Source organism: Pristiophorus japonicus, unplaced genomic scaffold, assembly GCF_044704955.1.
Source record: "Pristiophorus japonicus isolate sPriJap1 unplaced genomic scaffold, sPriJap1.hap1 HAP1_SCAFFOLD_89, whole genome shotgun sequence".
NCBI lineage: Eukaryota > Metazoa > Chordata > Chondrichthyes > Pristiophoridae > Pristiophorus > Pristiophorus japonicus.
The window spans coordinates 2,331,538-2,357,128 of NW_027254813.1; the positions used below are offsets into that span (position 1 = coordinate 2,331,538).

The following is a 25,591-nucleotide window of genomic DNA, read 5'->3' on the forward strand; positions in this document are numbered from 1 at the left end:
CAATGGAATCTTGGCCTTTATTGCAAAGGAGATGGAGTATAAAAGCAGGGAAGTCTTGCTGTAGTTATACAGGGTATTGGTGAGGCCACACCTGGAATACTGCGTGCAGTTTTGGTTTCCATATTTACGAAAGGATATACTTGCTTTGGAGGCAGTTCAGAGAAGGATCACTAGGTTGATTCCGGAGATGAGGGGGTTGACTTATGAGGAAAGGTTGAGTAGGTTGGGCCTCTACTCATTGGAATTCAGAAGAATGAGAGGTGACCTTATCGAAACGTATAAGATTATGAGGGTGCTTGACAAGATGGATGCAGAGAGGATGTTTCCACTGATTGGGGAGACTAGAACTAGGAGGCATAATCTTAGAATAAGGGGCCGCCCATTGAAAACTGAGATGAGGAGAAATTTCTTCTCTCAGAAGGTTGTAAATCTGTGGAATTCGCTGCCCCAGAGAGCTATGGAAGCTGGGTCGTTGAATAAATTTGAGACAGATGTAGACAATTTCTTAAACGATAAGGGAATAAGGGGTTACGTGGAGCGGGCAGGTAAGTGGACCCAGTCCATGATCGGAGCAGCCATGATCATATTAAATGGTGGAGCAGGCTCGAGGGGCCGTATGGCCTACTCCTGCTCCTATTTCTTATGTTCTTGTGTTCTTATGTCCATTTGTTCCTCTGCACTTCTCAGTGTCCTACCATTTAATGTGTATTCCCTTTCCTTGTTAGCCCTCCCAAAATGCATGACCTCACACTTCTCCGGATTAAATTCCATTTGCCACTGTTCTGCCCACCTGACCAGTTGATTGATTTCCTCCTGCATTCCGCAGCTTTCTTCTTCATTATCAACCACACCGCAGATTTTATTATCATCTGCAAACTTCTGAATCATAACCCCTATATTCAAGTGTAGATCATTGATGTAAATCACAAAAAGCAACGGTCCGAGTACTGAGCCCTGCGGAACCCCACTGGAAACATCTTTCTAGTCTCAAAACACCCATCAACCATTACCCTTTGCTTCCTGCCTCCGAGCCAGTTTTGGATCCAACTTGCCACTTTGCCCTGGATTCCATGGGCTTTTACTTTTGTGACCAGTCTGCCATGTGGGACCTTATCAAAAGCTTTGCTACAATCCATACACACTACATCATATGCTTTGCCTTCATCGACCCTCCTGGTTACCACCCCAAAAAATTCAATCAAGTTAGTCAGACACGACCTTTCCTTAACAAATCTGTACTGACTGTCGTTGATGAATCCGTGTCTTTCTAAGTGAAGATTTATCCTGTCCTTTAGGTTTTTTCCAATAATTTACCCACCACCGAGGTTAGGCTGACTGGCCTGTAATAACTCGGTCTATCCCTTTCTTCCTTCTTAAACAAAGGTACAACGTTAGCTGCCCTCCAATCCTCTGGCACCACACCTGAAAATAGAGAGGATTGGAAAACGATGGTCAAAGCCTCTGCTATTTCCTCTTTTGCTTCACTTAACAGCCTGGGATGCATTTCATCCAGGCCTGGGGATATCCACTTTCAGAGCTGCTAAACCCCTTAATACCTCATCTCTCACTATGTTTATTTCATCTAATATTTCACCTTTCTTCTCCTCGATAGTAGTGTCTGCATCGCCCCTCTCTTTTGTGAAAACAGACGCAAAGTATTCATTGAGAACCATCTCCACATCTTCCGCCTCCACACACCGATTACCCTCATGGTATCTAATAGGCCCCACCCTTTCTTTAGTTATCCTCTTGCTCTTAATATATTTATAAAACATCGTGCATATGCTGGAGAAATAAAGAGCTGATGTTGAATTGAGACCTACTCGACTCGACACATTGGAAGAACCAGAGGTAGTCTCGGTAGAAAAGCAACTGAGACAGTGCGGGCACATTTCACCCGGACAAGGTCCGGTCTTTGAAGTGCTACATCAACAGCCCCTCTCTTTTGTGAAAAAGAGGCAAAGTATCGATTAAGAATCATAGCCACCTCTTCTGCCTCCACACACAGATTTCCTTTGTGGTCTCTAATAGGCTCAACACTTTCTCGCATTATACTCTTACACTTAATGTCTTTGTGTTTGTGTTTTTCCTGATTTTACTTGTCAACATTCTTTCATGCTCTCTCTTTGCTTTCCTGATATATTTTTGAATTGCACCCCTGCACTTCTTATATTCCTTTCGAGCTTCTGCACTTGGTGGTCTCACAATTGTACAGTTGTAGCAGGATTTCCCTGCTTTTATACTCCATCCCCCTTGTAATTAAGACTAACATTCCATTTGCCTTCCTAATTACTTGCTGTACCTGAATACTAACCTTTTGTGTTTCATGTACAAGGACCCCCAGGTCCCTCTGCACCGCAGCATTTCGTAATCTCTCCCCCTTTAAATAATTATTTGATTTTTTATTATTTTTTTTGCTACCACAGTGGATAACCTCATATTTCCCACATTATACTCCATCTGACAAATTTCTGCCCACCCACTGAGCCTATCAATATCGCTTTGCAGATTGTTTGTGTCCTCCTCATAACTTGCTTTCCCACCTATCTTTGTATCATCAGCAAACTTGGCGACATTACAAACATGCAGAGCACAGAACAAATTATTGATGGATTGACGTTCTCTCAGTTAGCATTTCTTTCATTGTGCAAAAGAAGATTATCGATTCATTAATTATGTTACCTCATGAAAGCAAAATAAAAGTATAACGAAAATAATTCGCACATTTTAAAGGAGCATTTTTATTTTGTGCAGTTTCGGTCAGAGAAATGTTTGTGAAAGGAATTTTTTGCAGAAACAGATTCAGCATTTCATCTTGTAGCTGATCACTTCTCTCTGGGTACTGCACTAAGCAGCAGTTTCTTTAGTGAAGCGGTTATCATATTCGCCTCACACCTTGGTTTGAGCCCAAATGAAAATGTTATTTTTGTAACAAAAACTGTTTTTCAAAGTCCATTGCTCATGCGACAATGGCCTCCTTCCGTCCTGTAAACTTCTCTGATTCCATGATGAACAATGAACATTTAAAACCAGTCTCCTAAAATACAGAGTGTGTAAAATCAGAAAGGGAATAAAACTTCCTTAATGATTCAAGTTTCACAAATTATTAAAATGAAGTTGTTGAAGTTTCGACTGACCCTCAGTGATCATGTTAGCATTTCTTTCATTCTGCTCAACAATGCTATCGGTTAATACCAGCAGATCGAAGCCGCATTTCAAACACGGAAATAGCTCATTAATTATTCACCCTTCCCAGCTCCAGTGCACAGAGGATTATTTATACTCCATCCCAGAAACTCAAGTCCAACTTCTGACATTCCTTATTTCTAATTATCAACGCATTTGTTTTGACACCAGTCTGAAGTGCTTTGAGTCATCTGTGTAATTTAATTAAATTACTTCACTTTGTGGTAGCAAAATTACTTCCCTAACTGGGAATCGAACCCTGATAACTGAAGTGATTGGAAAGGTTTATGTGAAGCATTTAAATATGCACTGCAAAACTCTCGCACGGCGAATTTAAAAACACGGTTACAATTTGTTTCAGTGCGAAAGAAGGGGATTGAAAATGACAACAAAAACACCAGGCAGCAAGTGCATTAAGACAAATTCAAACTTTTCACAAAGTTGGTACTACGAAGCAACGGCTGAGCTAAAGTGGGCACTGACCAATAGTTAAGTAACATCTCATTGTAAACGATGAGCCACAAATATCAGGAACAGTGCAGTCTGGTCAATGTCAAACCCCTCCTTCCTTATTCAACAGAGACATGAATGGCAGACAGATGCCACAAAGTTTAATTAAAGAGCGAAATACAAGTCAAATTTAATTTCCAAATCCTTTCACTGTGCAATTCTTTCACTTTATTTCAAATCTTACTACGTTGATTCTGATAATGAGCACCATGTGATTTTATCTTTAATACTGATTCTATTTTCTGTGCACGGTAGTAATTACCGCTCCAGTTTTGAGCCCAATTTGACAAAAGTTGCCCCAGATTCCTGGTGTCATCAGGAAAGAATATTTAGAACCAGATTCCTAAAATAGTGTTTTATTATATTAGTTCACAGGATCTGGGTGTCACTGGCAAGGCCAGAATTTATTGCCCAACCCTAATTGCCCTTGAGAAGGTGGTGGTGAGCCACCATCTTGAACCGCTGCAGTCCGTGTGGAGAAGGTGCTCCCACAGAGCTGTTCGGGAGGGAGTTCGAGACTTTTAACCCATTGACGATGAAGGAACGAACAATATATTTCCAAGTCAGGATGGTGTGTGACTAAATCTAACAATGGCTGGTGTCACAGGCACCAAACATTTTAAAGCAATGTCAAAAATGCAGTGTGTAAAATGAGACAAGATAATAATTCATAGAAACATAGAAACATGTGCAGGAGTAGGCCATTCGGCCCTTTTAGCCTGCACCGCCATTCAATGAGTTCATGACTGAACATACAACTTCAGAACCCCATTTCTGCTTTCTCGCCATACCCCTTGATCCCCCGAGTAGTATGGACTACATCTAACTCGTTTTTGAATATATTTAGTGAATTGGCCTCAACAACTTTCTGTGGTAGAGAATTCAACAGGTTCACCACTGTCTGGGTGAAGAAGTTTCTCCTCATCTCGGTCCTAAATGGCTTACCCCTTATCCTTAGACTGTGACCCCTGGTTCTGGACTTCCTCAACATTGGGAACATTCTTCCTGCATCTAACCTGTCTAACTCCGTCAGAATTTTAAACGTTTCTATGAGATCCCCTCTCATTTTTCTGAACTCCAGTGAATACAAGCCCAGTTGATCCAGTCTTTCTTGATATGTCAGTCCCGCCATCCCGGGAATCAGTCTGGTGAACCTTCACTGCACTCCCTCAATAGCAAGAATGTCCTTCCTCAAGTTAGGAGACCAAAACCGTACACAATAATCCAGGCTCGGCCTCACCAATGCCCTGTACAACTGTAGGAACACTTCCTTGCTCCTGTACTCAAATCCCCTCGCTCTGAAGGCCAACATGCCATTTGCTTTCTTAACTGCCTGCTGTACCTGCATGCAAACCTTCAATGACTGATGTACCATGATACCCAGGTCTCGTTGCACCTCCCCTTTTCCTAATCTGTCACCATTCAGATAATAGTCTGTCTCTCTGTTTTTACCACCAAAGTGGATAACTTCACATTTATCCACATTATACTTCATCTGCCATACATTTGCCGACGCATGACATGCAAAGCAGGGAAAGTACTGTCTAACATGGGGCTGTATAAAATTAATGTGAATATTTTTCTGCCTGACAGGGTTTTGGAAGCAGATTTAATATTAACTTTCCAAAGGGAAATATAGTTGAAAAAGAAACATTTGCAGGGTGCTGGGGAATGGGACTAATTGGAACCTTCTTTCACAGAGCCAGCACAGGTAACAACATAAGAAATCGGAGCAGTAGTAGGCCATACGGCCCCTCAAGCCTGCTCCACCATTCAATGTGATCATGACTGATCGTCGATCTCAACTCCACTTTCCCGCTCGATCTCCCGATCCCTTGATTCCCTGAGACTCCAAATATCTATCTAACGCAGCCTTGAATATATTCAGAGACTCAGCATCCACAGGCCTGTGGAGCAGAGAATTCCACAGATTCATAACCCTCTGAGTGAAGAAATTCCTCCTCATCTCTGTCTTAAATGGCCGACCCCTTCACCTGAGACTGTGCCCCCTGGTTCTAGACACTCCAGACCGGAGGATAAAACCTCTCAGCATCTACCCTGTCAATCCCCTTCAGAATATTGTGTGTTTCAATGAGATCACCTCTCATTCTTCTAAACTACCAGAGAGTATAGTCCCATTCTACACAATCTCTCAACTTAATACAATCCTCTCATCCCAGGAATCAATCTGGTGAACCTCTGTTGTACCACCTCCCAGGCAAGTGAATCCTTCCACAGATAAGGAGACCAAAACTGTGTGCAGTACTCCAGGTGTGGTCTCACCAGGGCCCTGTACAATTGTAGCAAGACTTCCTCACTCTTGTACTGTGGGCTATATTTTCGGTACGATGGGGCAACTGCAAACAGTGCTCCCTGGTAGTCTAGTGGTTAGGGTTTGGTGCTCTCATTGCTGTGGTCAGTCAGGGTTTGATTTTCGGTCAGGGAAAGCATTGTTACAGAGCAAGTTGATTAAAAATAATTCAAGTCGGTGAAATACTGAATAATTGTTTCAATCAACATTAATGCACCTACATGTATTGCACACTGAAAAAAATACAAATATATTTGCCCAGCGACTGTTGAATTGAATAACTTTTTATACAACCGTAGAATCAGCAGAAAAACAGGATATTCGCCCATAGTACTTATCTAAGGAAGGATATACTTGCCTTGGAGATGGTGCAACAGAGGTTCAACAGATTGATTCCTGGGATGAGAGGGCTGTCCTATGATGAGAGATTGTGTCGAATATGCCGATTCTCTCTGGAGTTTCGAAGAATTGGAGGTGATCTCGTTGAAACGGACAATATTCTGAAGGGGATTGACAGGGTAGATGTTGACAAGCCTGGCTAGCTCAGTCGGTAAAGCATGAGACTCTTAATCTCAAGGTCGTGGGTTTGAGCCCCATGTTCGTCGATTACTGTTTCTTAAAATTTATGTTGCTTTCACGGGAAAACATCATTAATGAACCCATAATCTTCTATTATTTAGAGATATTTAGAGGGCACCTTTCAATGCTTCACAAAACCATTCCTTTCGCTACAGCCACCCGGGATCATTTCCTGGTTTGGGAAGTAACTTTGATATCACCGTTTATAATTGAGATGGAGTAATTTTATGAAGTCAGATGGATGTCCCAAAGCACTTCAGAGTGGTGTCAAAACAAATGAGTTTGTAATTAAAAACACTGAATGTCAGAAGTGGGATTCGAACCCACGCCTCCAGACCTGAACGCAGCGCCTTAGACCGCTCGGCAATCCTGACTGTTGGGTCCTTCAATTACACGTTATTACTCAGGAAAGTTTCAGACCGGGCGCTTGTTCAGGGCTGCTGGAAGGCCCAGTATTTGGGATATCCTCTCCCCCAGGGTTTTCCTGAGCCTGTGATCGGTGCACGGGGAGCTTTGGCCCGAGTCGGAGGTAGTTTGCATCCCAGGGATGGACAATAACCCTCTGAGCTCTGGAACTGTGGAAGAGCGAATAATTAATGAGTTGTTTGTGCGTTTCAAATGCAACTTAGATCTGATGGTATAAACCGATAGTGTTGTTTCACAGAATGAAAGAAATGCGAACAGGGACAATCGAAATTTCAAAAACTGAACTTTAATAATTAGTGAAACTTTAACCCTTGATGAAGTTTTATCCCCGATCTGATTTTACACACTCTGTATTTGAGTATACTAGTTTTAAAATGTTCATTGCTCATGCGACAATGTATCCCGGACAGCTTTTGTTCAATTTTATTGCAGACACGTTTTTGCTTGACAAATAATGTTTCCGCACAGGCTCGAAACAGAGACCTTTCGCGTGTGAGGCAAACATGATAACCGCTACACTACGGAAACTGCTGCTTAGCTCAGTGCCCAGAGAGAAGTGTTCAGCAACAAGCTGAAATGCTCAATCCCTCTCTCTGCAAAAAGTTCCTTTCACAAACTTTTCTCTGAACGGAACTGCACCAAACAACAATGTTCTCCTTTCAAAGTCATTAAACTCATCAATTCCCACATCTGCAATTTTAAGGACAAGGACGGAAAGCGCTTTAGATCAGAAAATTGCCGGAAACCCCTGTGATTAATGAAAGGGCTTTTGATGATTGATTTCCGTACACACCTTTGTCATGTATTTAACCCTTGGCGATCTGTATCATACCACCACCTGAGGGCCGACCTGTTGAAGTCCCAAGGGATTCCAGCATCCCTTGGCAGCACGGTATAGAAGCACTCTGGAGTCTTATTAAAGGAGCTAATGTCATACTTACTCATTGTTCACAGTACTCAGTTCATTCTTTATTATGAGCGTATCAATTGGCGACGAGACAACGAACAACCACGCGAAAATGCAAGTAACAGTTGGTATAACTTGATAACAGCACAGCTGGCAATGGTTGCGGAATATATTCGTGCAGCCAAAATGCACAATGACAACCTGGAACTGCACGGCACCGAATCTTCGGGGAAAAACAATTAAAGGCTTCGTCCCTGAATGGGCTACGATCCACCAAGCTTGCAGTTAATAGCTGAACGCACTAATCCATTGCACCACAGAGACTGATAGATGCACATGTTGCAAGACATCCCTGTGACATCTTCACAGAGCACAGCACACACAGCTTCCTAACATGCAGGCTGCTCTCTCGGAACTCTCCGGAAAGAGCCTGTTCTGTTTAATGATTAACTGTACAGTTGCAGTACACAATACGTCCACATCCACAGTGTGGAGCTACAAGCATTACATGCTGACAGACATTACAATCCCAAACTCGGGTGTCAGTCAGTTAAAGCTTCAGATTGCTCTGACCGGGATGGAACTTGTCCACTCTCAATTGTACTCTTCCCAAATAAAGGGTGGGACATTCATTGTGGATGTGTGGAAGCAGTCTGGTCCCGCACACTGCAGACACTTCCATGTCACCGCCAACCAGCTCTCCCACAACCGGTGTGATCGACCTTCCAGCCTTCCGGTGCCTTGTCTGTGAAGAAGTATTCTGATTGTCCCGAAGCCGGTATCCTTTGTCATCAATAGGGTTTTAAGTTGTTTCGGTAATTTTTACCTGCTGGACAGTCGAGGCACAAATTGTAGAGTGGAAAACTTGCGTGGACCCCGGTTTTCTAGTGGTTGATTTTCCTGGTTGGGTCCGTCGGTCGCGGTGGTCCGGTTGATGCCTGTTACCAAGTCAGTTGGTATTGATGTTCCACTGATTGGTTTTTTGAAGTTCTTTTCTCCGATGTCGTGATGTCTCTTCCTGTGTTATCTCGCCGTTTGCTCTCGATCTTGATCTTGTTGTTCCAAAGTAATGGTCAGAAAAATATGTTGCTCTTGGTACGATCGGCCCCCAGTTATACTCTGAGAGGCTGCTTAATCTTCGTGCCAAATCTAACGTTTCTTTTGTTTAAGTTTTGCTGCCCATTGATTTAAGTGGTCTTCTTTGTGTAAGTTTTGGCGGACTAGCTAACTGAGACTTGATTAAATGTTTTAATCTGGTGTTGATTGACTTTGGGACGGCGACACTCCTTCTTTATGAACTGATGAACTCTTGTCCATTGTAATAGCACTGCTTTGGCTTCGGGATGTCTGAGCTGAGCCAGATATTTCTATACATGTTGAAAAGGTGTTGGAATATGGATGTGATATTTGGGTCCTGTGGGTGGGGTGGATAATGTTTATTCCGTGATCGATTGTTTAAATGCTAATGTTTTCTGGGAGCCTGACTATGGTTAAACAGCTCCCCCAGACAAACTGATGAGCGACAATATCCAAACTCTAAATCCCACCCCTCTGTCACTGCAGCTTTTCCCCACAGGCCCAAACATGCCTTTTAAAATCCCAAACTTGGTTACGAATTGTAGATTTCTTCCATATGCTTTTTAGAATCCCAAACTTTATGTTTAATAGTCCTAAATCGAATTTCCTTTTCAGTGCGTCCAAACACTGGGGGGTTTCCATGAATTTTGGAATCTACATTGGCAGTCCCTCGGAATCGAGGAAGACATGCTTCCACTCCTAAAGTGAGTTCTTTGGTGGCTGAACAGTCCAATACTAGAGCCACAGACCCTATCACAGGTGGGACAGATAGTTGTTGAGGGAAGGGATGGGTGGGACAGGTTTGCCGAACGCTCTTTCTGCTGTCTACACTTGATTTCTGCATGCACTCGGCGTTTAGATCGAGGTGCTCAGCACCCTCTCGGATGCACATTCTCCACTTCGGGTGGTCTTGAGTCAGGGACTCCTGGGTGTCAGTGGGGATGTTGCACTTTATCAGGGAGACTTTGAGTGTGTCCTTGTAGAGTTTCTGCTGCCAACTTTGGCTCGTTTGCCATGAAGGAGCTCCGAGTAGTTCACTTGCTTTGGGAGTCTCGTGTCTGGCATGCGGACTATGTGGCCTGCCCAGCGGAGCTGATCGAGTGAGGTCAGTGCTTCAAAGCTGGGGATGTTAGCCTGAATAAGGCTGTTGATGTTGGTGCGTCTGTCCTCCCAGGGGATTTGTAGGATCTTGCGGAGACATCGTTGGTGATATTTCTTCAGCAACTTGAGGTGTCGACTGTACATGGTCCATGTCTCTGAGCCTTACTGGAGGGCAGGTATTACTACAGCTCTGTAGAACATGAGCCTGGTGGCAGTTTTGAGGGCCTGGTCTTCAAACACTCTTTTCCTCAGGCGGCCAAAGGCTGCACTGGCGCATGGAGGCCGTGTTGAATCTCGTCATCGATGCCTGCTCTTGTTGATAGGAGGCTCCCGAGATATGGGAAGTGGTCCATGGTGTCCAGGGCCGCGCCGTGGATCTTGATGACTGGGGGGTAGTGCTGTGCGGTGAGGACAGGCTGGTGGAGGACCTTTGTCTTACGGATGTTTAGCGTAAGGCCCATGCTTTCATACGCCTCAGTAAATACGTCGACTATGTCCTGGAATTCAGCCTCTGTATGTGCGCGGACGCAGGCCTTGGTGAGGCCACACCTGGAATATTGTGTACAGTTTTGGTCTCCTAATCTGAAGAAGGACATTCTTGCTATTGAGGGAGTGCAGCGAAGGTTCACCAGACTGATTCCCGGGAGGGCAGGACTGACATGTAAAGAAAGACTGGACCAACTAGACTTTTCTTCACTGGAATTTAGAAGAATGAGAAGGGATCGCATAGAACATATACAGGTCTGATGGGATTGGATAGGTTAGAGGCAGGAAATATGTTCCCGATGTTGGGGAAGTCGAGCACCAGAGGTCATAGTCTCAGGACAAGGGGTAAGCCATTTAGGACCGAGATGAGGAGATACTTCTTCACTCAGAGAATTCTGAACCTGTGGAATTCTCGAGCACAGAAATTTGTTGAGTCCAATTCGTTTGATATATTCAAAAGAGAGTTAAATGTGGTCATTACGGCTAAAGGTATCAAGGGTATGGAGAGAAAGCAGGAAAGGTGTACTGAGGTGAATGATCAGTCATGATCATATTGAATGGTGGTGCAGGCTCGAAGGGCCGGATGGCCTACTCCTGCACCTGTTTTCTATGTTTTTATGTTTCTATGTTTCTATGCAAAGCCCAGAAAAAAAATGGTTGAAGTATCGACTCTGCCTCAGTTAGCATTTCTTTCATTGTGCAAAAGAAGGTGACGGGTTAATTAATGATGCAACCCCGTGAAAGCAACACAAAAGTTGAACGAAAAAACATACGGTGACTGGCAGGTGAGCGCTGCTTCTGACACCCGGTGGGAATGGGCGGGGATTTTAATGCCCCTTGTATTGTGAAACTTTCATATAGTCAAACATTTTCGATGTGCTATATCGACCTCGTGGCGCAACGGTTGCGCGTCTGACCCCAGATCACGTCGAGGTCACTGTTCTTCAGGATAATTCGGGAATTAATATTTTCTTTGCTGTTTGGCAATAACCAGACCCTTGCTCCAAGGTCTGTCTCACTGTTTCCCCGGTGTCAGGCAGAGATACTCCTGCTGCCCTCATTTATTTCATGTGAAAGGACACAAAAGTTCAAAATAAACCTGCAGTTGGCCACATACAGCATTAAATAGTCAGGATGGCAGAGCGGTCCAAGGTTCTGTGTTTAGGTCGCAGTATCCTCTGGAGGTGTGGGTTCACATCACACTTCTGACACTTCCTGTTTTTAATCATGAAGTGAAACTCATTGTTTGACACCACGACCAACGCCTTAAAAGTGGGATTTGCAGTCCACCTGCTCGCTTAACACATCCGTCTGACCTGGTGCTGAAAGTGGAGATGTTTCCGCAGTGTAGCGGTGAACACGTTCGCCTCACACGCGAAAGCTCACCAGGCGGGATTATTTTCTGGAGCTTTCTCCTCATGCATGCTCAGGGGCGAGTTTGTTCTCCTGTGAAATGTCATAAGATCATAAGCATGTCAGGATTAGGGGCCGGAGTACGCCATTCGGCCCCTCGAGCCTGGTCCACCATTCAAGAAGATCCTGGCAGTTCCTCGACAGCAAGTTTAAACATCTGGGGCGGAGCTGTAATCAACGACAAAAAGGTGCATTTTGCAGAAGCCCAGCTAACTCAGTCAGTAGATCATGAGATTCTAAATCTCAGGGTCAGAGGTGCGAGCCCCACGTTTGGTGATTATTTTTCATAGAATTATATAATCAGAAGTTTACAGCATGGAAGGAGGCCATTTCGGCCCATCGTGACCGTGCCGGCCAATAACAGGCTCTCCAGCCTAATCCCACTTTCCAGCTCTCGGTCCACAACCCTGCAGTTTACGGCACTTCAGGTGCACATCCAAGCACTTTTTAAATGTGGTGAGCGTTTCGGCCTCTCCCACCCTTTCAGGCAGTGAGTTCCAGACCCACACAAACCTCTGCGTGAAGAAAGTTTCCCTCAAATCCCCCCTACACTTTCTACCAATGACTTAAAATTTATGCCCCATGTTTGTTGACCTCTCTGCTAAGGGAAATGGGCCCATTCTATCCATTATATTAAGGCCCCTCATAATTGTATACACTTCAATGATGCCTCCCCTCAGCCCACTTTGTTCCAAGAAAAACAACTCCAGCCTATCCAATCTGTCCTCATAGCTGAGATTCTCCACTCCCGATAACATCCTCGAAATCTCCTCTGTAAGTCTCCAGTGCAATCACAGTCTTCTTCCTGTAAAGTGGAGACGAGAACTGCACGCAGTACTCCAGCTGTGGCCTAACCAGTGTTTTATATTCAAGCATAATCCACCTGCTCTCTTATTCTAGGCCTCGGCTAAAAAAGGCCAGCATTCTGCATGTCTTCTTAACCAGCTAATCCACCTTGCCTGCTACCTTCAGGGATCTGTGGACATGCACTCCCAGGTCGCTTTGTTCGTCTACAATTCTCAATGTCCTACCATTTAATGTTCAATCTCTTTCTATTGTGTCTGTAAGCACTCAAGTAATGACTCCATGAGGCAAGGTATTTTACTTGAACTGTGGTGACCTTAGTCCATTTATTGTAGTTCCTGAGAAGGGTACAGTATGGTGAGCTCCGTTTTATAACTGGTTACCTGTCGTGTACAGGTGACCCCTAGGTCTCCACCAGTTGCACTCTCTGATGGTACAGGCATAGTTTATACAGTGTGGAGGTACATCCAGTAGTCCTATGTAACTGTACATTGAATGTACAGGGAGTAGACTTATATTATATATACACAACATCACTCTCCCCTTAGTCTTGTGCCACTGGCCTTTGCATTGTGTGCTCTGGCCCGAGACCCAAAGCTCTTGCACCTTGACTATGCTTTGGCTTGGTTCTCTCCCTGTGGACCCCCAAGTCCTTATTGCCACGACATTGGGAAATGTTCAGCAGTGGATGGTTGGAGGTTGCAGTGGGGGTTGAGTGGGTTCTGGGTGTGATCCATGTGTGTCCATGGCTACATACATCCATTCAGCCCCCCATACATAGACCATGTGTGTGGCTCAACACCTGCAAGTGCAGACCTGTACAGACAGAAAGAACAAAAAAACATCGGATTAGTTACATCACTGTTTGGGTTCTACAGTAGTGGAACAAGTACATTTTACAGGTAAGGTACATACGTGGTATCACAGCCTTGCCCCTGGGTTGTGTATGTGCAGGTGGGTGAGGACACTAGTTCCAGAGTGACCAGACTGTGTCCAGGTTGTCTGATTACGGAACTGCGTCCCCTGCCAGCTGGGTGGGCTCAGATCGCTCACCTGGCTGAGTCTCAGAGCCTTTGCCGTTGCCTCGTGATGGGCAGAGCCACAGGAGTGTGTGGCCTCCCTGTCCTCCTTTGAAGGCTGCAGTGTCTCCCTGCTACTCTTCAGCGATAGTGGGAGCCTGGTCATCCCAGGTCCCGTTGGGAGGGCAGGAGGTTGCTATCCGCTCGCTCCCAGTACTGGCCCTGGTGGCCAGAGAGTTAGAGCCGATCGGGGGCAGGGTACTGGTCGTGGTGCCTTTGCCGTCCGCTGATCACTGGCCCTGCAGCTGGTATGCACCCTCTGTGTGTGGCCACACTCCCTGGGGTATCACATTGGTCCCGGAGGGGCAGGCTACATGATCGCTGGACCTGGGTGCTGACGGGAGGTTGCCCTTGGTTTTGTCGGCATGCTTGTAAATCCCAGCATCGCACGTCATCACTTCGTTGACACTCACAATACTTTGGTTCTGACCGCAATCGCCTGACTTATCATGATTAGTTACATTTAAAAACTTGAAATTGTCAGTTACATCTTTTACATATTTATCACCATCATCGCTGTATAAAGAGTGGAACTGTCCCTTTAATTGTGATGGGTTGCCGGTCTCCTTTAAGAGGGTCTTGCAATCTTTACCCCAATCCTGTTCGCCGCTCGGCATCACGTGTTGCTCCCTTGTGGTCTGGCTGCCGCCATCTTGACTTCAGGCCCTTCACCTCGTGGTTCGGACGCAATCTTCTTTCTCTCCATGAGGTAGGCTGCGGTGATCCTTTTCTCCCCAGGTTCTGCCACGGAAGCCGGGAAGTTATCTTCTGCGTGAATTTTCTTCCTCTGGAGTCCTGCCACTGGAGCCTGGAAGGTGAGGTCGAGTCGTTTGGGCTGGATCATCTCGCCGTTGGGTTGACCGGTCTGTGTCGTCGCCTCACAGTCGAGTTGGGCGGTTGGTTTTTCAGGTGTTGTGCTGGATCCAACTTCGGGGCCATGAGGGATGTCGATCGCTGGAGGTTGGAGCTTTTCCCAGCTCCAATTGATCTTTTTCATCCACCTTCTTCCTAATAGCTTTGGACCATCACCAGCAATGATCCACAAAGGTATCCTGTGCATCTCGCCGCCATGGGACACCTGGACATCCACGCTGCCAACGACTGGGATGTATCGTTTGTGCAGGTGAGCAGTTTCACTTCGATCGGGATCATTTTAGGTCGTTCGATTGGATTGTCCCAGAGTTTCTCAAATGCCGCCTGATTCATCAGTGACTGGCTCGCCCCTATGTCCACCTCCATCGTGACTGGAACATCATTGATTTTAACTTCCATTTTCACCGGGGAACTCCCGGTGGTGCTGGTAAACACTCCGTACACCTCATCGTCGCTGGAGTCCGGATGATCGGCCAACTCTTCATCGACTCGGTGAGTACGATTTCTCTTGCTTATTCGCTGGAGGTGGCCCTTCATGTTACAGCCTTTGCAAGTATAGTCTTTATAGTGGCACTGGTGGGCCCTGTGATTTCCTCCACAGCGCCAGCATGGGGTTGGCCGGTTGGCCCCATGTGGCGGATTCAGGATTGTGGGACTCGGTGTTCTGTTCTCTCTTCCCTGAGAGAGACTGCTAGCAGCAGCCCTGCCTCTAAAAGGCACCTTTCCGTTCACAGTACTTGCTGGGTTAGAGTCCTGGGGGTGAGACATCCACTTGGAATCGCAGGCCGAGATCATGAACGCCTGGCTCACGTTAATTGCCTTCTGCAGGGTGACCGTGGTGTCCGCAGGGCGCAGTCTGTGGAGAAGGCCCTCGTGACCGATTCCAGTAACAAAGATGTCCCTTAGTGGTGAGGTGAGGTGATCACTAAAATCACATGCTGCAGCCAATCGTCTCAGGTCTGCAGCATATTTTGCGATTTCCTGGCCTTCGGATCCACCGGTGGGGAGAGAACCGGTGTCTGGCTGTGAGGATGCTCTCTATAGGTTTGAGCTGTTCCTGTATCAGCGTTACGAGCTCCACATATATTATTGTCTTCTCTGGGACTAGCAGGTCCCTGACAAGGCCATAGACGGTGGGCCCACAACTGCTGAGCAGGACAGCTCAGCACTTATCAGCCAGCGATGTCGGGTCGTCTCCCCCCACGTCATTCGCAATAAAGAAGTGTTCGAGCCTTTCCACAAAGGCCTCCCAATCTTCCCCATCGGCGAATTGTTCAAGCGTGCCAAGGTTAGCCATTGTCACATGGAAATTCGTATTCTCGTCACCAGTTAGTGTGTTTGTAAGCACTCTAGTAATGACTCCACGAAGTCAGGTATTGCACTTGAACTGTGGTGACCTTCGTCCACTTATTGCAGCTCCTGAGTGAGGGTACAGTACTGTGAGCTCCCTTTTATACCTGGTAACCTGTTGTGTGCAGGTGACCCCGAGTTCTCCACCAGTTGCACCCTCTGGTGGTACATGCATAGTGTGTGTACAGTGTGAAGATACATCCAGTGGTCTTATGTAACTGTACATTGAGTGTACAGTATGTATACTTATTTTATACATACACAACAAAGATCATCAGTTAATTAATGGTGCTTTCCCGTGAAAGCAGGATACAATTTATCAATGATTTAATTTCTGCATTTAGAAAGACATGGGTTAATCACGGATAGTCAGCATGGGTTTGTTCAGGGAAGGTCTTGTCTGACTCACTTGATTGAATTTTTTGAGGAGGTAACCAACAGGATCGATGAGGGCAGTGCGTTTGCTGTAGTGTATAAGGATTTTAGCAAAGCTTTCGCCAAGTTCCCACATGGAAGACTGGTCACGAAAGTAAAAGCCCATGGGATCCAGGGCAAAGTGGCAAGTTGGATCCAAAATTGGCTCAGAGGAAGGAAGCAAAGGGTAATGTTTGAAGGGAGTGTTTGGGACTGGAAGGATGTTTCCAGTGGGGTTCCACAGGGCTCAGTGCTAGGTCCCTGTCTTTTAGTGGCAACATCAATGATCTAAACTTAAATATAGGAGGTATGATTAAAACGTTTTCAGGTGATACTAATTTAATCCAGAGAAGTGTGAGGCTGTGCATTTGGGGAGGGAAAACAAGGAAAGAAACACACATTAAATGGTTGGACATTGAGAAGTGTGGAAGAACAAAGGGACCTTGGAGTGCATGTCCACAGATCCCTGAAGGTAGCAGGCCAGTTGGATAAGGTGGGTAAGAAGGCGCACGGAATGCTTACCTTTATTGGCTGAGGCATGGGATAGAAGAGCAGGTTGGTTATGCTTGAAATGTATAAAACACTGGTTCGGCCACAGCTGGAGTATTGCATGTAGTTCTGGTTACTTTATTACAGGAATTATGTGATTGTACGAGAGGGTACAGAGGAGATTTACGAGGATGTTGCCAGGCGTGGAGAATTTTAGCTATGAGGACAGTTTGGATCGGCTGGGTTTGTTTTCATTGGAACAGAGGAGGCTGAGGGGAGACAACATTGAGATGTATAAAATTATGAGGGGCCGAGATATAGTGGATAGCAGAGGGGTCAACAACCAGGGGGCATATATTTAAAGTAATTGGTAGAAGGTTTAAAGAGGATTTGAAGGTAAAATTCTTCATGCAGAGGTTTGTGACGGTCAGGAACTCGCTGCCTGAAAGAATGGCGGAGGCAGATACCACATGTAAAAAGTATTTGGATGTGCACCTGAAGTGCCGTAACCTGCAGGGTTATGGACCCAGAGCTGGAAAGTGGGATGAAGCTGGATTGACTCTTGTTGGCCGGGGTGGAAGTGATGGGCCAAAATGCCCTCCTTATGTGCTGCAAACTTCTATCATTCTATAATTCTATGAAAAATGTAAATGTCCAATGTTGGTGTCGAAACGACGACCCTGAGATTAAAAGTCTTATATTTCACTGACTGAGCTCGCCAGGCTTCTGCCAAACATACCGTTCTCTCACTGATTGCAGGCAGGTGCCTGTTGGCTCTGCCCCAAATGTTTAAACTTGCTGTCGAGGAACTGCCAGGATCTTCTTGAATGGTGGACCAGGCTCGAGAGGCCGAATGGCCTATTCCGGCCCCTAATTCTTACATGCTTATCATCTTATGAACTTTTCACAGGAGAACAAACTCGCCCCTGAGCATGCATGAGGAGAAAGCTACAGAAAATATTCCCGCCTGGTGAGCTTTCGCGTGTGAGGCGAACGTGTTAACCGCGACACTGCGGAAACATCTCCAATTTCAGCACCAGGTCAGACGGAAATGTTAAGCGAGCAGGTGAACTGCTGAATCCCAGTTTTAAGGAGTTGGTCGTGCTGTCAAACAATGAGTTTCGCTTTATGATTAAAAACAAGAAATGTCAGAAGTTGAATTCAAACCCACACCTCCAGAAAAAACTGCGATCTAATCACAGCACCTGAGACCGCTCGGTGGTGTGTGTGGCCACCTGCAAGTTGATTTTGAACTTTTGTGTCCTGGCACATGAATTAAATGAGGGCAGCAGGCGTATCTCTGCATGACACTGGGGAAACAATGAGACAGACCTTGGAACAAGGGTCTGGTTATTGCCAAACAGCAAAGAAAATATTAATTCTGAAAGAACAGTGACCCCGACGTGATTTGAACACGCAACCTTCTGATCTGGAGTCAGACGCGCTGCCGTTGTGCCACGAGGCCTACACAATGATTGTGAGATGTTCCTCTATATGAAGCTTTCACAACACAAGGGGCTTCAAAATCCCCGCCCATTCCCACCGGGTGTCAGAAGCAACGCTCACCTGCCAGTCACCGTATGTATTTTTCTTCAACTTTTGTATTGCGTTCATGGAAAAGCATCATTAATTAACACGTCACCTTCTTTTGCACAATGAAAGAAATGCTAACTGAGGGACAGTCGATACTTCAATCATTTGTCCTGTGCTTTGCGGAGCGGGCAGGGAAGTGGACCTGAGTCCATGATCACATCGGCCATGATCGTATTAAATGGCGGAGCAGGCTCGAGGGGCGTATGATCGACTCCTGCTCCTATTTGTTTTGTTCTTCTGTTCTTCAGCATGTTAACCCATTTTACACACTGTATTGCAGATGTCACCAGGAATCTGTGGCAACTTTTGTCAAATTTAACAGCACCGGTTATTCCTTCCGTGCAGAGAAATTAGAATCAGCAGCGATGATAAAATCCCATGGTGATCATTTTCAGATTCAACGCAGTAGGATTTCAAATAAAGTGAAAGAATTTTACAGTGAAAAGATTTGGAAGTGTTACTTGTATTTGTGTCTTTAATTAAACTTTGTGGCGTCTGAGTCCCGTTCATGCCTCTGCTGAATAAGAAAGGAGGGTTTGACGTTGACCAGACTGCATTGACCCTGATATTTGTGAGCTCATCCTTTATATTCAGTGGTTTCTCGCCCTTTGATGGGCTGCAGTGTGGCGGATATCACGCTGGCCTCACACACGAAAGGTCCCCGGTGGATCCGTTTTCTCTCACTGAAAGTTATCTATTTATTGGTTAAATAAAGAGCAATTCAGGAATAAGGGAGCCTTTCTACCAGGAGAATAAATAGCAAATAAAAACAGCAAATGCTGGAAATCTCAGCAGGTCAGGCAGCATTTTCCAGGAGACTAAACTCTCCTCCGCTTGTTCCCTTGTAGCAAGTTTAAACATAATGTTTCTACCCAGAATCAAACCGGGTACTTTTCACGTATAAAGCAAATGTGATAATCACTACACTACAGAAACCTCTGGCACAACAGCTCCAACAGAGGGGAGCTGACCAGTGAGCTCCCTCTGTGCTGATCGGGAATGTGTTGGCTCACCTTAAACAACTTCTGTCCCACACTGAAAGTTCTCAATCCTTCTCCTCCGCTGCCCTTTACAGAAATGTCACGGATCACCCAGCCACCGTGTTCACTTCCACATCCTCACAGTGGGGCCACAGAGGCTCCTACCGTCTCCCCACGATCAGCGAACTCGCCCAGTTTACTAAATTAAACCCCGAACACGTGCCCAGCAAAGGGCAGGAGAAGCCAGATAGTCTGTAAGCTCGGTCTATCGCAGAAAGTATTGGTATTCATGGTGATTACAGCAATCATTAATCGTCTTACAGACCTCAATTATTTTTATGCGATGAATTGATCGAGAATTGAAACCAGTTTAGTGCGCCGGATCTTAATCCCTCGACCACCAGGGAACAGTTATGAGACATATAGATATATTTATATATATTTATATATGAACCTGAATATCAACGGCTAGCTGCCTCGACCTAATGGCGCAACGGTAATGCGTCTATCTTTGAGTGAGAGAAATTGTTCCACAGTGACACCCATTTCATCTTTTGTTCCCTTTAAAACACTAGAAACTGAGACAGGGGGAATAAATAGAGAAATCAAAGCACAGGGATACAGACAAGAGGAAGAGAGAAGGGGAAAGATACTGTCCCCACCCAGAACGAATGCAGAAACCCCTCTACTGCGCTCGGGGTGGCCACCCACAGCCTGGATACACTAACGGGAGAACACCAGCGGCAGGTCGGGGCCATAAAAGGAACGGCGAGCGGCCCTGGGAGCAGCTTGGAGGTCCCGGGAGACTAATCCAGGGAGCAGCGTGAGCTGGTGCAGGAGGGTGGCGGCAGCGAAGTGTGACGTCATCAAGGTCCAGGTCGGTGATTGGAGCGTGGGCAGATACAGCAGGAGCGGCGAGATCGGGGCGAAGGAGCGGTGAGAGACTGTGGAGGGATGTGATCGGGGCCCAGCGGAGGCATGAGTTTGGGTCCAGGGGCCCAGGGTTAGCACGGGCCAGCCCACACTGCGATATGTGTGCACTAGGTCCGTGCAGCAGAGCTGGTCGCCTGTCGTCTTCCTCAACCCTTGTCACTGGACCAAGACCGAGCTCTGTCAAGCCCGTGTGATGGCTGGGGTGCAACGGCCACCACACGTTTAAAAAATCCACGCACAGGCATCTTTCACGCTTTGGGATGTCGTTCGGGTCATTCATTGAAACGCCTGTGAACTCATCCTTTTTCGGCGTGGAAGCAAGTCATCCTCGTTTCGAGGGACCGCCTATGATGATGATGATGATGGATACATTAACGTCCCAACAGCTCATTGACTGCAGGAGTGGGACCGTGCGGCGCTTCAGAAGACATGTCGAAAAGGCAAAGTCACTGATTCCGTCTCATGTGCTCCTCCGATCAAGAACAGCAACACACACTAAAAATGCTTCAATAATGGTTACATCTTATCTCCACATTTGCTAAGCAGGTGGTTTGTTGGTCTAGGGGTATGATTCTTGCTTTGTGGTTGTTACTTGAAATTTGCAGAAAGATCCTGGCTTTAAATCCCAAACCAGCCTTGAGATTGCATTGAAATTTTGCAAAGAAGGACTTGGATTTCTGCAGCGTCTGTCAGTAACTCATGACGCCTCAAAGCGCTGTGCAGCCGTTCAGTACCTTTGAAATGTTGCCATGTGAGGAAAGATGTGCCCAAATCACTTCACACGCACCTCAACTCTTTGCAAATGAGTTCATAGAATCAAAGAAGTTTGCAGCACAGAAGGAGGCCATTTCGGTCCATCGTGTCTGCGCCGGCCAACTAGAGGCTCTCCAGCCTAATCCCACTTTCCAGCTCTAGGTCCATAACCCTGTAGGTTACAGCACTTCAGGTGCATATCCAAGCACTTTTTAAATGTGGTGAGGGTTTCTGCCTCTACCACCCTTTCAGGCAGTGAGTTCCAGACCCCCACAACCCTCTGCGTGAAGAAATATCCCCTCTAAACTTTCGACCAATTACTTTAAATTTATGCCTCCTTGTTGCTGACCCCTCTGCTAACTGAAATAGGTCCTTTCTATCCACTAAATCTTGGACCCTCATTATTTTATACACCTCAATGAGGTCTCCCCTCAGTCTCTGTACCATGGAAAACAAATCCAGCCTTTCTAATCTGTCCTCATGGCGAAGATTCTCCACTCCCGGCAACATCCTCGTAAATCTCCTCTGCACCATCTTCAGTGCAATCATGTCCTTCCTGTAATATGGCGACCAGAACTGCACGCAGTACTCTAGCTGTGACCTAACCTGCCCCACCGACCCCATCTCTTGTATTTGATGCCTCGGTTAATAAAGGCAATCATTCCATATTTCTTCTCAACCATCTTAGCTACCTGGCCTGCTACTTTCAGGGATCTGTGGACATGCACTCGCTGGAGTCTAGGGAGGACCCAGCAGGTTGGAAAACTGCAAATGTAATGCCCCTATTTAAAAAAGGAGGCAGACAAAAAGCAGGAAACTATAGACCAGTTCGCCGAACCTCTGTGGTTGGGCAAATGTTGGAATCCATTATTAAAGAAGCAGTAGCAGGACAGAGAAACATCGAAACATAGAAAATTGATGCAGGAGTAGGCCATTCGGCCCTTCGAGCCTGCATCACCATTCAATAAGATCATGGATGATGATTCAGCTCAGTACCCCTTTCCTGCTTTCTCTCCATACCCCTTGATCCCTTTAGCTATAAGGGCCACATCCAACTCCCTCTTGAATATATCTAACAAACTGGCATCAACAACTCTGCGACAGAGAATTCCACAGGTAAACAACTCTCTGAGTGAAGATGTTTCTCCTCCTCTCACCAGGGCCCTGTACAATTGTAGCAAGACTTCCTTACTCTTGTACTGTGGTCTATATATTAAGTACTATGGGGCAAGTGCCCTGTTTTTTGCTGATTCGATGGTTGTATAAAATGTTATTAAAATTTGACAGTTGCTTGGCAAACATATTTGTATTTCCTACAGTGTACTCCTTACTCTTTAAGAGCTAGATTTTCCCCAAGCAGTTTTGTCGGCGCACTGACCTCAAGCGCACCGACTTTGCGCGCTGGAAATGGCTCGGGGAAAAACTCGCCCCATCCTGGCCGCTGTGTACAGTCCCCAGAGTGCTGGCATGGTGTCGATGGTGAAGTGGGGGGTGGAGCCAAATGCCTGCGCCGAAAACACTGCCGGCACCTTCGCGCATGGGCAGTAGGGAGAGAAAACTTGGCACTCTGCAATTTTTAAACAGTGTCAAACCCGATGAAAAGCACAGCAGCTTCTCAGCTTCTCCGGTCGCTCGGCGGGCTCTCCCCCCGTCCCTCCCCGATAAAACGCACAGCTCCAGCAGCTGCAACTTCTCCGGTCCACAAGCTCACACTTCTCCGGTGTGTCGTCCCTCCCCTATCCCAGGGATACAGGGACCCAGTGTAATGGAGCCAAGTTTGCTGATGGTACAAAGATGGGTGGGAACGTAAATTGTGATGCAGCAAAGAAAATCTCAATTCCGGAAGAACAATATGGAAAAGTACAGTGATCCCGACGTGATATAAACACGCAGCCTTCTGATCTGGAGTCAGACACACGACCGTTACACCACGAGGTCTACAGTGCAGAGTGCCCATGTTTGTATACATGAAGGTTCCTGAAACACAGTTTCATTTACCCTGCATTGGTGCAATGAAAGGGCTTTAAAATCCCCGGCCACTCCCACCGTGGGTCAGACAGCATCAGAAGTAGTGCCCACCTGTCACTCACCCTCTCACGCCCGTTTTCATCACCTGCTGCCCGCGGACTGCAGCAAATCCAGTTCGTCATCATCATAGGCAGTCCCTCGAAGCGAGGATGACTTGCTTCCACGCCAAAAAAGGATGAGTTCACAGGTGTTTCAATGATGGACCTAATATTCCAAGTCCCGAACTGCATGTTGAAGGGTGGAAGATGCCTGTGCGTGGATTTTTTTAACGTGTAGTGGCCGTTGCACACCAGCCATCACACGGGCTTGACAGAGCGAGTTCTTGGTCCAGTGGCAAGGGTTATCCAAGACGGCTGGAGACCAGCTCTGCTGCACGGACCCAGTGCCCACACATATCGCAGTGTGGGCTGGCCCGTGCTGCCCCTGGGCCCCTGGCCCTGAACGCACACCACCCCTGGGCCCCGATCACATCCCTCCACAGTCTCTCGCTGCTCATGCTGGACCTGCCAACGCTCCAATCACCGACCTGGACTTTGATGACGTCACTCTTCGCTGCCGTCGCCCTCATTCACCAGCTCGCACTCTACCTTGCCGTGGTACACCACCACGCTGCTCCCAGGCCGCCGCTCACCGCTCCTTTTATGGCCCCGACCTGCCGCTGGTGTTCTCACGCAGGTCGGGGCCTCCACGCTGCTCCCAGCAAATCCAGTTACACCCCGTGTCACCGCACAATTCACAGCTGTGATTGTAAGCTGACTATATTTAAAGCTATCGCAGAGGCTGCAAGCAGTGTTCCCTGGTAGTCTAGTGGTTAGTATTTGGTGTTCTCACTGCCATGGTCTGGGTTTGATTCCTGGTTAGGGAAAGCATTTTTACAGAGCAAGCTGACAAATATAATTCAAGTCTGTGAAATACTGAATAATTGTTTCAATCATCATTAATCCATCCATCAGTGTTGCACACTGAAGGAAATACAAATATGTTTGCCGAGTGACTGTCGAATTTTAATAACTTTTTATACAACCGTAGAATCAGAAGAAAATCAGGATATTCGGACCATAGCACCTAATATTCCGCCCATAGTGCAAGAGTAAGGAAATCTTGCTCCAATTGTGCAGGGCCCTGGTGAGACCACACCTGGAGTACTGCGCACAGTTTTGGTCTCCTTATCTGAGGAAGGATACACTTGCCTTGGGGGTGGTACAACGGAGGTTCAACAGATTGATTCCTGGGATGAGAGGACTGTCCTATGGTGAGAGATTGTGTAGAATATGCCGATACTCTCTGGAGTTCAGAAGAATGAGAGGTGATCTCATTGAAACGGACAATATTCTGAAGGGGATTGACAGAGTAAATGTTGAGAAGCCCGACTAGCTCAGTCGGTAGAGCATGAGACTCTTAATCTCAGGGTCGTGGGTTCGAGCCCCACGTTGGGCGATTACTTTTCATTAAACTTTTATGTTGCTTTCGCGGGTAAATATCATTAATGAACCCATGATCTTCTTTTGCACAATGATAAAAATGCGAACTGAGGGAGAATTGATAATTTAATCAAATATTGAAAGCAGCGCCTCAGACCGCTCGGCCGTCCTTACTGTTAGATGTTCCAGATACAAGTTATTACTCTGGAAAGTTTCAGACCGGGCGCTTGTTCAGGGCTGCTGGAAGGCCCAGTGACCGGGATAACCTCTCCCCCGGGGTTTTCCTGAGCCTGTGCTCGGTGTACGGGGAGCTTTGGCCTGGGTCCGAGGTAGCTTGTATCCCAGGGATGGACAATAACCCTCTGAGCTCTGGAACTAGGGAAAAGCGAATAATTAATGAGTTGTTTGTGGTTTCAAATGCAGCTTAGATCTGCTGGTGTAAACCGATCGCATTGTTTCACAGAATGAATGAAATGCTGACAGGGACAGTCAAAACTTCAAAAAGTGAACTTTAATAACTCATGAAACTTTAATCCTTGATGAAGTTTTATCCCCGATCTGATTTTACACAATCTGTATTGGAGGAGATTGGTTTTAAATGTGCATTGCTCATTCAACAATGTATCCAAAACAGTTTTTATTGCAGACAAGTTTTTGTTTGATAAATAAGGTTTCTGCACAGGCTTGAACCGGGAACTTTTCAAGTGTGAAGGAAATGTGATAACCTCCACACGACAGAAATTGCTGCTTCGCTCAGTGCCCAGAGAGAAGTGTTCAGGAACAAGCTGAAATGCTCAATCCCTCTCTCTGCAAAAAGTTCCTTTCACAAACATTTCTCTGACCAGAACGGCACCAAACAACAATGTCCTCCTTTCAAA

At 46.3% G+C, this 25,591-nt stretch overlaps 3 non-coding genes across 3 annotated transcripts; 2 read left to right on the top strand and 1 right to left on the bottom strand.

Annotated features, from left to right (window-relative positions):
* The first annotated feature begins 6,534 nt into the window (after positions 1-6,534).
* trnak-cuu (transfer RNA lysine (anticodon CUU)) lies at positions 6,535-6,612 on the top strand. Its single transcript has one exon. It is a non-coding gene; the product is annotated as a tRNA-Lys (tRNA).
* Positions 6,613-18,398: 11,786 nt separating this feature from the next.
* Positions 18,399-18,470, bottom strand: trnaw-cca (transfer RNA tryptophan (anticodon CCA)). Its single transcript has one exon. It is a non-coding gene; the product is annotated as a tRNA-Trp (tRNA).
* A 6,186-nt stretch (positions 18,471-24,656) lies between these two features.
* On the top strand, positions 24,657-24,729 carry trnak-cuu (transfer RNA lysine (anticodon CUU)). The gene has a single exon. It is a non-coding gene; the product is annotated as a tRNA-Lys (tRNA).
* The last annotated feature ends 862 nt before the right edge of the window (positions 24,730-25,591 follow it).